Genomic DNA, 13,822 nt, shown 5'->3' with positions numbered 1-13,822 from the left:
AGGATTAGACTATTAATAGAGTGGTGGGGGGATGTTGCTTGATTGGCAGTGCCATTATGTGTATTTGATATGGCCTTTGGTGAGGGGCATGGACTTTATGATTCTTTTTGTGTTATGATGGTGTGAGTAAGATTACAGTTGTGTGGATCTGTTGTGTTACTGATTGCACTGGGGTGTTTGTTCATGTTGCTGGAAGCTCAAGAGAAGATGGTTGCGAAGGCTGATGTTGTAGTTGTCCTGCTGTATATGGCTGGGTATGTGGGAGGGTGTGTAGCAACCATGTGTGAGGCGATGTTGAAGCATGTTCAGTATTAAGCTCTACAAGCAAGGCACGAAGGCATACTCAGCATTTGCACAGTGTAAAAACAAGATAATGACATTGTCCATACTTCAGTTGCATGCCTGGGGATTAAAAATTAACTGAAATTTCCTCTCTGTGTTGCTGTTATCCTGGATATAGCAATTTATTTTTAATATCCTATGTACAGATTTCATTAGAAGGTGTCTTTGGAGGCTTCTTTAAATGATGCTGCTTTATTTGGCAAGAGACTGCAAGTCTGTCTATGTGCTGACTTGTTTTATTTTTGTGAGCATATTAGTATTTTCAGCATGGATCAGATTGCCTCTGTCTTGCCAGTGCCCTAATGCGCTCAACAGCAATGTAAGCAGATAGTAAATGCTAGCATACTACCGGGTGCGCAAAGCAGATGGTCTGCTGCTGTAAACAGGACTAATTAACATTAGCTAAAGGTTGCCTTTTGACCAGATCTTGCATTCTGGAAACAGCTTTGCCTGCTGCAAGCCCCTTCTACAGCTGCTTAAACTGAGTAGCAAGTGGTTCAGCCATGTTGAAGTTATACTGTTAAAGAAAAATGCTATGGGGTTTATTTCCTTAGTCTGCTGGGGAATACTGGGTCATTCTTGCCATTCTAGCCTTTACAGTCTGTGGCCTCATAACCTACTCTGCTGAGAAATAGCATGGCTGCCGATTGAGTACATTTGGCCTCCTGCCCTGCATTTTAGGAGATGCTGCACTTTCCTGGCAGACAGAGTGACGTATCAAGCCTGACGCGTGCAGCTGTACCAGTTCCTGGGGGTGACATGATAGCACTGGTGTCATGGTAGTGGCAGCAGACAGACTGACCTTTATATCACATCACACTCTGGAGGAAAGCACAAATGCACTTTCGATTTTCTATATTTCATTAGCAAACACTCAAGTTTTACAAAAAGAGTCTCGTGTTTAAAATGGTGATATGAAAATGAAATGTTATGGAAATGGGGAATAGGGGTAGGAAAAACGTAATTTTACAACTCCTGAGAAAGTTTAAACTATGTAGCATCTGTCTGTGGCTTATTTAAAGTTAAATTCACTATCTATACTGCATCAATGTATGCTATGTATTTTGGGAACTCAAAAATGAATCAATTACGATTAATTGGATTTCTCTTTCAGTACAGGCAGAGAGGCAAGATAACCCATGTACCCAATCTATAGTTGAAAGCCTGAGGAAGTGTTTTTCATTTGCAAATACCAATAGCTGTAATAGGACACAAGACTCAGCAGGAGTTCAGCTTGCCTCTGGAGTTATCTCTTTGTGCCTTTAGTGTTGGTAATCATGAAAGCTTGGCTTTAGCACTTATTTGAAACTCTGAGACTTCTTCTACAGGTTCTGTTATGGACTATCACCTGTTCCCTTCTGAGTTGTCTAAAAAAACTAGAGGGTTTGGCAGAGGATGTCTTGCAGAAAGGGATTCCTGTAATATGGGTTGGGATGTTGTAATGGTTCCTTGAAGCAGTGGAGAACATCTAAGATGGCTGATTGAACTGATGGACATGATTCTGAGAAGAACAATGCTCTGATGGTTGGTGGATCTTCTGTGTATAAAACAAAGCAACACTGATGTTTTGCTGGCAGACTCGTCCTGTTAGCATATAGTAGCAGCTCAAGCAGTTGACACGTGGAGCAGAGTCATTCATCACACTCCCTGCTCCCTTGCAAAACACAAAAGGCCTGTGGCTGCACAGAGAGCTGGGGCCATCTTATTGGCCTACAGGATTATCATGCTATTGGCTTGTTTGATGCTAGAACCCTGCAGTGCTAAGCAAGTTCCCTTTTACAACTCCTAAAATGCTTCATACTCAAAGCAACGAATCAATTGTTATTGCACGGTCTGTTTGGGAAAGTACAGGCAACACAATTAAGAGTCATTGGGGAAAGAGCTATCATTGTTTATTAAAGCTACTGTTCCTTTCTATTGCATCCTGTGCCAACCAAATTCAAAAATTTGAATGGAAAAAAACAGAGTTAAGGTCAGTAATGTGTTCATTGAGCATTCTGTGCTGTTCGGTCAGCTCAGTGCCTCATTGGACCATGAACACAAAGTATGAGTTCAAATGTATTCTTCTCCTATTTTCGTGAACAGTCAATATGTTCTTTCTTATTTCTGAACATTTAAATTTGGGATAGTGGAGTTACCTCAGAGAGATATAACCTCACCACTGATCTTCTCTCTCAGCTCCCCCATTTGTAATCTACTAGCAAGAAGTGAAAACCCACTTTTGCATCTTGACCCTTAGTTTGAGGACCAGGGTATTCTGGAAACTGTCAGCAGACAGGCAGTCTAGTTTACAGATTAAAAACATCTAAAACCCTTTCTGACCTTCAGTCTATCCAGAATTTGGAGGGAGGAGTGGAATCACATGCCTTGTCCACATGTACCATTTTGACCTCCAAGCATCAGTTGCAAAGGTGGAATATAGCCTATACATGTTCAAACATAAGACCATAGTTTTTGTTTGTGCAACCGGGAACCCCTTAAAATGCTAAATTTTGGGCTGTGACAGTGAGGGTAAAGGAAAATAGCACAGGGAATAAAGACTCTTCTACACAGATATGGGAAGAGAGCTCAACTACAATTGATCTCTTCCTCAAGGGGAAAAAACCCTCTAGATGGCACTGTGTTACTGACCTAAAGTGGTCAGAGTGAGTACATTATTGCCTTTTTCACTGGTGTAGGAAGGAGACAGTGCATACATACTTCCTCTGTCTCCAACAGTTGCCAACTTAGGATTGGGAAATTCCTGATGATTTGGAGTTGGAGCCTGCAGAGGGGGTGGGGGTGGGGAGAGTAGGGACCTCTGTAAGGTATAATGCTCTCCAAAGCAGCCAAAGCAGCCACTGCAGCCATTTTCTTCAAGGGAACTGATTTTTTGTCATCTTGCTCTCCAAAGCAGCCATTTTCTCAAAGGGAACTGATTTTTGTCATCTAGGGATCAGTTGTAATTCTGGGAGATGCAGATAGAGTTGCCAGTTACCTGGTAAGGGTGAGCCACTATTCCCTGCTCTGACCTCTCATGTCTCACTTTATGTTTTTGGCACCACTCAGGCAAGTGATGGGGAAAATTTTTAAAATGGCAATTGGACTGATGGTGTGATATCGCTTCTGGATTTACCCTGAAAGCAATGTCACACCTCTCAAGTAATTGCTGGGGATTCCATGGTAAAACCATAGACTTTTTAGAGATTCCTAGAGAGGAATGATGCCATTTCCAGAGGGAAGCCAGAAGTAATGTCAGTTCACTCTAGGAAGCTTTAAAAACTCTGGTTTAACAAGGACTCCTTGACAGTTCCTAGAAAGGTGTGACTAAATGTTTAATAAGAGTGGGGTACCACTTCCAAGATAGAGACTGAGGATCTAGGGCTGGATGTGCAGCATCCAGTGTCGTTTTTGGCAGCAGTAATATTTACACACTTTCTTCATCAAAGTTTGGCAGAACCACTCAGAGGAGCAGTGGGGAAAATTTAAAAAATATAAGTTGGACTGATGGTGTGACATCACTTCTGGGTTTATTCTGAAAGTGATGTTTAGTTCTCTAGTAATCACTGGAGACTTTGTAGTAAAACTACATATTCCACTGAAAGTGCCAGACTGGATTTTGGAATCCATTGAGTTTGCATGTTCTGAAGTCACCGGAACACTGCTCAGTCAATGACAGCATTAACACACTGTCCTATATGATACATCAAAGGCATCATTGCACATTATGCAGCAATTTGGGTAGTTGATCAATGTACTGGAACTTTTCCTCATATGAACAGCAAAAACTCATGAAGCCTGAGGAAAGCCCACAATTACTAGACTTACCACTTTACCGTACTCAGTATGCAGTTTAGCCACAGCCTTTGTAAATCTTTCGTTCAGTTTTAATACTAATGCTGAAATTGCTTTGGCTCTAAGTGGTTGCAACACTGCATTATTTGTAAAGGCATTTTTTTGTTTGAGACCATTTCTACTGTCAGAACATCTCAAACTTGTTTACAAAGGAAGCAGGTGGTGGGGTTAAAGCTGTCTGGTTGCAGAATTGCAGTTGTATTAAAAATGAGGAAACCTCAGGGTCTAGCTATAACAAATAGCAGTGCAATCAATATGTTAGAATGTAGTTTGAATAGACAAGTTCAAAAAGTGAAGGCAATTTAAAGTTGGGGGTAAAAACTTTTTAGGATGTTACAGTCTTTCCCCCCTTTTGCTTAGCTCCCCAGACTACATCCCCCAACTGTTCTTCTCCCACTTGGGCTTACCTGTGAGATAAAAGCAACTGTTATAAGAGGTTTCAGGGATAAGCATGGGTAAGAGAAGAATCAATCACATCCACAACACCTGCCTCTTCTCCACCTGAAATTACCCCCAATTGTACCTGTTGGTCATTGACTCACCTTCTGAAATGCCTTCTGAAATCACTCCAATTGGATCCTTCCACTGCTCATCAGTCCTAGCAGTCTCATTCTAGTTGCCATTCTAGTAAAGTGTATTTTCGCATCTAGTGTCTGTACTGAATTTTTCCAATGGCTTACAACTTCCACCTCTTTATTAACTGATATTTTGATATTTAAATTGTTAGCTCTACAAGCAGGCAGAAATAGGTTATACTGCAGTTTAGAGAGCATTGTTTTGGAAATATTTAAATTGTTTCTACAAAAAACCCCATTCAATAGATTGCATGATTTGAACACCCAAAATGGAATTCTCTGGTTATTTTTGTCACATTGTGACAGATTAGGCTTTATAATGGTTAATTTTAAAAGGTGCAGTTTAGCCAGGGCAAGAGCACCAAAATGTTAACCAGAGTGTAACCTGATTGGTTGGCTGAAATGCAGTAGACCGGAGCCACAAATAGGGTGTACTGGCTGATATAAAAGCAGGAAAACCATGTTAGAAAGACAGTGGGAAGAATGATAGGAAGATTTTAAAGTCTTGAAAGCAGCTCAAGAGCTTGGGTGACACACAAATCTTGCCAGTCCTCAGATTCAGCCAGGGGAGATCGTATGTAAGGGCAGAGAGAGCCAGAGACAAAGGGAGAAATGGCTAAGGGGGGCTGTATTCTCAAAGAGATCTCAGATTGAAAGGAAACAGCCTTATTTCCATGAGAGGCTAGAGACCTGGTTGGTGGGAAATAAGAGGGATCCTGATCTCACAGGAACGCTCCTAGGCCCACATGGCTCCTAGGCTTGGCTAGTGTCTCATGAGAAGACCACACCTAGATACTGGTGCCTTTGAGCCCATGACGGTGTGTTTAGCTTAACTGGCAGTGTTAAGAATGGGTTTAGTGAAACCCCAGAGTTTAATCTGTCCCAAGCCAGTGTGAGACCCTTTGGAGTTTAAGGGTGGGAGTTTTTAGGAAAGTGTTCAGAACCATGTGAAGAAGGTATACCCTAAACTGAGACACCCTGTGTGTGTGAGAAACTACAAGTGAAGTAATCTGTGAAGCTGAAACAGCCATCTTTAAGTGAAGCAAACTCTTGTAACTGAAACAGCTATTTAAGTGAACCTGTATTTGCTCTGTAACCTCTAAGGAATATCTGCCCAAAGAAACCACTAACACTTAAGTACTTCTCTGTAGCAACAACCTGAGAAGAGAAATTTGTAAAATAAAATCTAGTTTTTGAGTTTTATCTTTCTAAAGCTGTATTAAGCTTATAAGTTATATTTTTCACTTCAGTTTCTGGTGGCAGCATTTATATATCAATTTCCCTGGCAGGATTTTTGTTTAAAGCGCTGTGTGTGTGCGCACGCACGCAAGTGAGCGTGCATGGGAGGGGTGCCTAGACCAAAAACAGCTATCAAACGACCACCCTCCAGCCACATGCACACCCCCCCCCCCCGCTGGGCTTCTGTTTCTCTTCAGGGAGTGGGTGCTGTACTGTTATACACATCATCTGTACTTTTGTGAACTGCTATTGGCTTTATGTTGACATTTTAAGAAAGAAAACAGTGCAAATTAAAAGCCTGTAAGAGAAAAAAAAAGTATTGCAGAAGATTGGTCTGTAATGCAAAATCAGCTTCAAGAGTACAACCTGTTACAGTGTTATACTGTTGTATTAATTAGACCTCGGTATATAGCAAGATGATACCTAAATACTACCCTATAGAAGTAAATTCCTTGTTAATTCTTATTTGTTTCTACTGGAGTGTGTAGAATACTGTAAGGTCTAGGCTGAGTTGAAAATTGCTGAAAGGCAAAAAAGATGCTAGCTGTGCATGTCTAGTAGGATTAAAAAGCAGAACCTAGTGCATTGATACCCGGAAAACAAGGACTTCAGGTGTAAACACAGTTCCTCTCTGGCAACCTTGATATTGGGATCCTTTCAATCTGTATATAAACAGACAAGTTTGATATTTACAAAAAGGAGAGGAGATTTTTCCAGGTATAAGGTTGACTTTATAGACTGCAAATAATAGAAAAGACAAGGGAAGCAATTTCAATACCCAGATCAACCCCACCTACAACTAGTCCCTCTAGAATCCACTCATAAAGATTCCCAGAAAAATATAGACTATAAGAGCAAGGGTAGAATGGGGCTGGAAAAAAATGGGGGAGGACTAACAGTTGGAGAGACAAGGGGCGTTTCCCCACTCTCGAGGATACCCCTTATGCCGCGTGCTCCTCTCAGCATGCGGCATTCCTGGCGTGCACCCGGGCATCCCCACGACCCCGTGCTCTGCACGGGGTCATCAAAAGGCGACGTTTTCTCCAGCGCCAGGGATGCCGCGCGATGAGGGGGCGCAACAGCGGCAGCTTCAGGGCGGTTGTGCTGTCGCTGCCCCTGTCATGGGGAGTGCCCCGGGACCCCGCGCTATTTGAGGAGAGTAGCGCGGGGCTTAAGGTAATTGGGGAAAGGCCCAAGGAGGGGAAGTGCCTGCTGTGACAGGATTGCTAAGTGAGAGATGGACATACAACCAGCAGCATATATTTAACTTCCTATTCCCCTCTCTGATATTAAACTACAAGTGGGAATGTGTCTTAAATCCCCAAGTATGCTGTCTCCAGTATTTCTTGGGCCTCAGAAATCTGCCATTTGTGAGTGTGTGGTTCAGTGGAAATCCACACATTTGACATCCAGAACATTTATTGCAATTTTGCACCTTCAGTTATAACATATTTGCTATCTGTTGTTGTTCCATAACACATGAAACTGGTTGTCGAGACAGACTGAAGGAATTGATACTTCAGAGAATGGGTAGCTGACTTCTGGAGTTCACTGCCATAAGATAAGTTGTCAGCAGCTGGCTTAGAATAGATTTTGAAAGTGGTTGGATAGATCTATAGAGGATAGGGTCTATTGTAGATATTGGCTGTGATCGATAAATTGGGTCTCAAGATCCAGGGGCAAATATTTTTTTTATCAGATGGTGGGGAGTAGCAGTAGATAAGGGTTGTGGTTTGACATCCCTGCCTGTAGCATTTATCTGCTGTAAACAGGATGTTGGAATAGGTGGATCATTAGTCTAATGCAGCATTGCAATTTTTAGTTTTTTAGCTTGGTATGAAGAAGCTTCATATTATATAAAAGCTTATGTGGAATGACAATGTTTAAGGCTTTATATATAACGATACTCTTCCTTTCTTTGTGTGTTCCTGCATTGTACTTAATGGTCCTTCGGGTCTCTTCCAACTCTATGATTTTATGATTCCATGAGTCTATAATTCTGCAAAAGTCACAGTATCTCCCTATGTACTTCACAAGTGGCACTTATTTCAGTAAGCAGTATGTGTTCTTGATTCTTCTGGTGTTAAGTGCAAACCTTAATATTTTATAGGGGTTTACAGTTGGATCTAATTGAACATATCTGTAGATAGAAGAGGGAGTGATTATTCACTGATTCCCCTGTCCATGACAGGCTTCTGACTCATCTCATGCTGTTCCTGAGTGTATCCTTACCCAGGAACAGTATTTCACAGGACATTTAGAAACGCAGAGGTGGGGAGGGACTCAGACTTTTTGTACTAGTCACATTAGTTTAGATTGTACAACATCTTTTGAATTATTAGCTTTATGATATAATTACATTTTCATTTCTGTTTTTCCATGTTGAATTTTTGGGATTCTTCAGTAAGTATTGATTTGAGAGTTTGTTCAGCCCAGCATGACATCTGAATAATTCGAGTTCTTCATGGTCCCCATGCTGTCACATAGTGATGTGGATTGGCCAAAGGAGTGACCCAAATTCAGCATATTGAGTGATTTTGATGTGGTTACTGTCATCAGTGAGCCAGAAGATGCCAAGGGTGTGACAGTTGAAATGCAGTTCCCAACAGCATTGGGACTACCGTTAAGCTGAGTGTTGGGGCAGATTCATGGATGGATCAATCCAGAGGGAGAGTCAGCTGAAGGCTGTGATCTCAGCTTCACAGAGGATGAAGATAGGCATAGAGGAGAAGGTCATGTGAATAATTTGGAAAGCTGTTTCCAAACTGGGAGGAGAGTGCGCCAGGAGGAAAATACGTGTAGGCATACGTAGAACACAGCTAGGGACTCATCCAATAAAAGCCAGAGTCAGCAGTTCCCCATGTAAACAGTCAAGGCCTTCCTGAAAGCATTATAGTCAACACATGTCAAGAGGAGTCAGCATGCTTTCTAGGGGAGTGGGTGTGAGGTTGAATTGTGCTTGGCCTTGGGGTCACAATGCTGCCACCTTTCCATTTTCTCTGTACCTTCAACTTAGTAGCTCAGAACAAGGCATACCTTTTTATAGAGCAGGGTTACTTGAGACCTGGATTGCTCTCACAGCTACTAAAATTTGCATTTAAGAACTTTGCTGGCTCAGACCAACGGTCTATGAAATTTAGCATCCTGTTACCCACAGTGACCAGATGCCTTTGAAGGGCCACAGAGACCAAAATTTTCTCCTCCTGTTTTCCTCAGCAACTGGTATTCAGAAATATACTACTTCTGAAGATTAAGTTTTTATTTAATCAACATGGCTAATAGCCACTGATGCCCCCATGAATTTGTTGAATACCATTTTTGAAGACCACCAAAATAAGGGGTTGTCACTTTAATTAGGTACCCCTCAATGTCTAGTATTTTGGATATACGTGCAAAACCTAACCTTTACGATGTCTTCTTTGGGAGTGAACCAAAGAAGAAAGCAATCTTACTCAGAACTGTTTATCTAGCTAAAAATACACTAGTCTAACACTATTTTTAGAAACCTGTATATATCAAGCATATAAATTGCCAATGTCAATGTGTATTATTAGGCAAGAAATGTTGGTACATTTTGTAACAGGAAGCTGTTGGTTTTCCATTCACCAAGAACTGGAACATAGTCAAACACTCGTTGCTTAAACTGGCAGGCATCTACTGCAAAATTAGTTTGTACACATTAAATAGTTTAGAACAGACAGTGACTGGCTGAATGTAGCCTATTTCCCCCATATTGTATTATTCCAGTTCCTGTGTTTGCTATAGTTATAGCATTTATTAAAATTACATTTTTATTTGTAAGTGGTAACCATTTAGTGTGGGTTGCTTGCAGAGCCGTAGAGTGGGGGAACTGCACCTGGGGCACGTGTGTGCCCTGCGCCCCTGCCATGCCCCCGCCCGCCCTCGTACTGCCACGGAACACCCCTGCCATGCCCCTGCACTGGCGCACGCCTGGTGCAAGACGCCCCCCCCCCCCCACTCCCTGGGCGCTACACCACTGGTTGCTTGGTTTTGCTTTGTAGTTACAGTAACTTGGATTTTGATAAGTTATCATTTATTTATTAAGATACTTATATCCCATCTTTTGACTTAGGTAGCTCACAAATTGATTTAACTTCAATTTAAAAATTATGTGATGACTGTATTGTCGAAGGCTTTCACGGCCGGAATCACTTGGGTGCTGTGTGGTTTCCGGGCTGTATGGCCGTGTTCTAGCAGCATTCTCTCCTGACGTTTCGCCTGCATCTGTGGCTGGCATCTTCAGAGGATCTGAAGATGCCAGCCACAGATGCAGGCGAAACGTCAGGAGAGAATGCTGCTAGAACACGGCCATACAGCCCGGAAACCACACAGCACCCAATATGTGATGACTGATAAAGCTACTTAGACACGAACAGTAGGAGAGATACAATGTAAGGCCCCTTCCGCACACGCAAAATAATGCGTTTTCAAACCACTTTCACAACTGTTTGCAAGAGGATTTTGCTATTCCGCACAGCTTCAAAGAGCACTGAAAGCAGTTTGAAAGTGCATTATTCTGCATGTGCGGAATGAGCCTAAGTCATCAAACAATAGAAATAAGGAACACCATAAAGATAAAAAAGAAAACAATTCTTAAAACTATATGAGAGTCCCAAAAACTCACTTTAAAGCACTATTCTATCATTGAAGTGAAATGTCATTAAGGATGCTACAAGGCAAGTGGGAAACTAGTTCCATACTTTTGGCACCACCATTGAGAAGGCCCAGCATGCTGTAAACCCTGAAAGGAGTATTCACAGGCAGAAGAGCCCCCAAGGATGATTTTAATATGTGACTCATACAGGAGAAAGTGGGGCCTTACATATCCTATTGGCATGTCATACAGGATGAAAAATGATACCACTTCGTAATAGTGTCTCCTCTGTTCCTATAGGATGCTTGCATGGGGGAGCCTGCCTTCTTTTTCATCTCAAAACCTTGTCTAAGGCACAGTATTTTTTATTAGAAGGAGATAGATTTGTTCCTGTGGATGCAGCATATTGCTTAGGTTTACCCTAACGGAAAGAAGAACCTGCTATCAGTGTATCCTGGAAATATACCAGCACTAGTATGCCAAAGATCACTGTTGAGGATTCTGGCCCATGACCAGAAGCACTTGGCAAGCTTCAGTGTGCTTCCTCATTTCAGGGCAGAGGACAAGTAGATTTGCTAATAGTTTGCTGCACCCTCTGGTGGTTTCTGACAGTATCTGCAGTATGCAGTCCCAAACAGTAAGATCTTCTTCCTAGCATTGTCTCACTAATGAAGGGTCTGCTGCTCAGTGTTTTTTAAAAAATTACAATATAGTAAGCCACACTGCCTGATGAAGTAGTTAGTAACAAGACCTTGTGTCCTGTTTGCACTACACACACTTAACTAAATAAAATCTTATAGAAAAATACAATTAATTACTCTTTTTCAATTAATTTGTTTATTATAAATAGGCCAAAATAGCATCTTCCCACTGTCTTCAGCCTAAAGTGCTACATGTGGTAAATATGAGAAGCTAGAAATTCAAGCATCTGCAAAATGCAGGTAGTTTGAAAAAAAACCCCAGAATATTACTACCGGTATTATTGGTTAATACTTCGTGACCATTTTGCTGCAGTATATTGTGCTACTACCCTGGGTGTGTTGTTATGGTGAAAGGATCTATGAAATTGTGTTCAAAATGGACATTATTTATGGTGGATTGTTCTCCTTTTAATGGAGTGTATATTCTATTTGTGTTTTGCATATGTGCCTATACTGACATTCTCGTTTAATGTTATTAGATGAGCAAAGTAACCAAGCAAAGTTTCAAAGTGCACCTTAATGTTTCTGCATTAACATGCAACATTTTGCTCACCCTTTGAATTCCCTAGTAGCCTAGAGAGTGAGATTTGCTCTGAAACTATGCAACTGATGGGGGGAAAGGTGGAACAGTCTTCCAGATCACATTTGACTTTTGCATAATTACTTACTTTAGATGTCCAGCATTTCATGGCTTTTTTCTTTGCTGCTTATGATGCCTTTTCCTATGTGACTATATAAGTGCCTGCTTAGTAACAACCCACATGCACCAAGGTGGGTCATAGGCCACAGGTGCTGGAATAAAATCAGGTATTTGCCAGACTCCCATTTGTTTTTCAGTTGATTTGCTCCTGACCCATAATCACTGCTTAGAGTGGACTGCCACAATCAGGAGTTTGAATGAGCAGCTCCGAAATGAATGATGAAATGGTTTTTATAAGATAGACCAGTTGAATGGCAAATAAATTTTTAGTTCACTTTAGGAAGATTAATATCCCTTTCATAAGGACACAGTGGGGGAAAAGAGGACACAGTGGGGGAAAAGAGAAGAAACTGGGGAAAGATCTCCTTACAAACTTTAACCCAAAACAGCAACTGAACAGCAATCCACCTCTGTCACTTGTTCATTCTCAAGATGGGCTATAACATGGAAACGGTGCAGGGCCAGTGTAAAAGGGTTTATACTGTTTTCACACCGTTTTCACACCACTGTTTTCGGCCCATGCGGAATCAGTCTTACTTTCCTTGAAAGTTTGCTGGGGTTGCCATAAGTCAACTGTGACTTGATGGCACTAATAAGCACAATAAGTAGCATCACTTCTCCCATGTCATAACATAAGGATGCTGTGCATTTCTCCACCAACACCAGTGGCAGCCAATTATATGGCGCAAGCATGAGAAAACATCAACACTTTATGGTATCTCAACATGGTAAATGACCCCTACATGTTGCCCTTCACTTGGAAGTCTTTTTTGGCAACAGATAAGTTCCACTCTTAAAATGCCAATTATTTTGTACAATGACCTTCTGATACATTCTTAACTATCTGAGAACACTTTTCAGTGTCAAATGACTGACTTTTCCTGAGTATTTTCCCCATGCTTTGTCAGTGCTTTTAATATTTAACTGATTAAGCAGTTATTCTAGTATTCAAAAGCCTGCAGAATCCTTCCAGGGTAATCCTCATTGTTTGTAATGTAGAATGTACTTTCTGTATCCTTTAATTATGTTTGAAAGATGATATTAAGTAATATCGCTGTCATGGAATCTATGAATTTTACTATTGATGATAGTAATAGTAAAGGAGTGAGAAGTTAAAGGAGTGAGAAGTTAGATCAAAGAATTTTGTTTCTGCCCCAGTTAATTAATACAGACGACTGCACTGTTCAAATATAATCTGTTAATACATATTTTCTTAGAAACTCATAATGTTTCAGGAAGGTGACACATCTTGAAAAGACACCTGTGACCACTTGCTGTACATGTGCAGATCCCACAGAATGTGTGTTTTGTAGTAATGCACTGCTGACCCAGCAGCACCGTGGTAGAACGTTGGCACACCAGCGCCACGGCCTTCTGGCTCCACTGCACCCCCACTCCTCATCCCCCTATGAGTCACAGGTCATGAACTATCTGGCTCAGTCACCGGGCGTCCCGGACAAAGGGACAATGGTCTTGCCCCCAGGTGAGGATTAGGCCCAGACGCTTACGCCCTCTCCTCAAGACGTGAAGCAGCCAGGGTGAGATCATGCATCACATGATGATCTCCGCCTCCCGACTCTCCCGCTCCGCCTTCTACACGCTCTACGAGAATCATAATAAAAGGTGCCAGGAACCAGCATGCGGGAGACTCGCTAGGAACACGGACCCCCGCGCTCCCGCTGCTGGCGATCTCCACCAGATGAAACCTCCGGGCTGCCTCGCCTCTTTCCTTAGCTGCACGACCCTGGCGGGATGACTACAAGCTGGTGCCAAACCTCGAATTTTCGAATCCTCCACCCTGCTCACCGCCGCTTGA

At 41.9% G+C, this 13,822-nt stretch overlaps 1 protein-coding gene across 5 annotated transcripts in view; it reads left to right on the top strand.

Annotated features, from left to right (window-relative positions):
- NAV2 (neuron navigator 2) overlaps nucleotides 1–13,822 on the top strand; it is a 325,098-nt gene that overhangs the window by 1,379 nt on the left and 309,897 nt on the right. The gene's annotated exons all lie outside the window — the stretch shown is intronic.

The sequence above is a fragment of the Sphaerodactylus townsendi genome, linkage group LG02, assembly GCF_021028975.2.
Source record: "Sphaerodactylus townsendi isolate TG3544 linkage group LG02, MPM_Stown_v2.3, whole genome shotgun sequence".
Taxonomy (NCBI): Eukaryota; Metazoa; Chordata; class Lepidosauria; order Squamata; family Sphaerodactylidae; genus Sphaerodactylus; species Sphaerodactylus townsendi.
The sequence above is the reverse complement of the archived record's forward strand: the minus strand, read 5'-3'. Positions and strand labels throughout refer to the sequence as shown.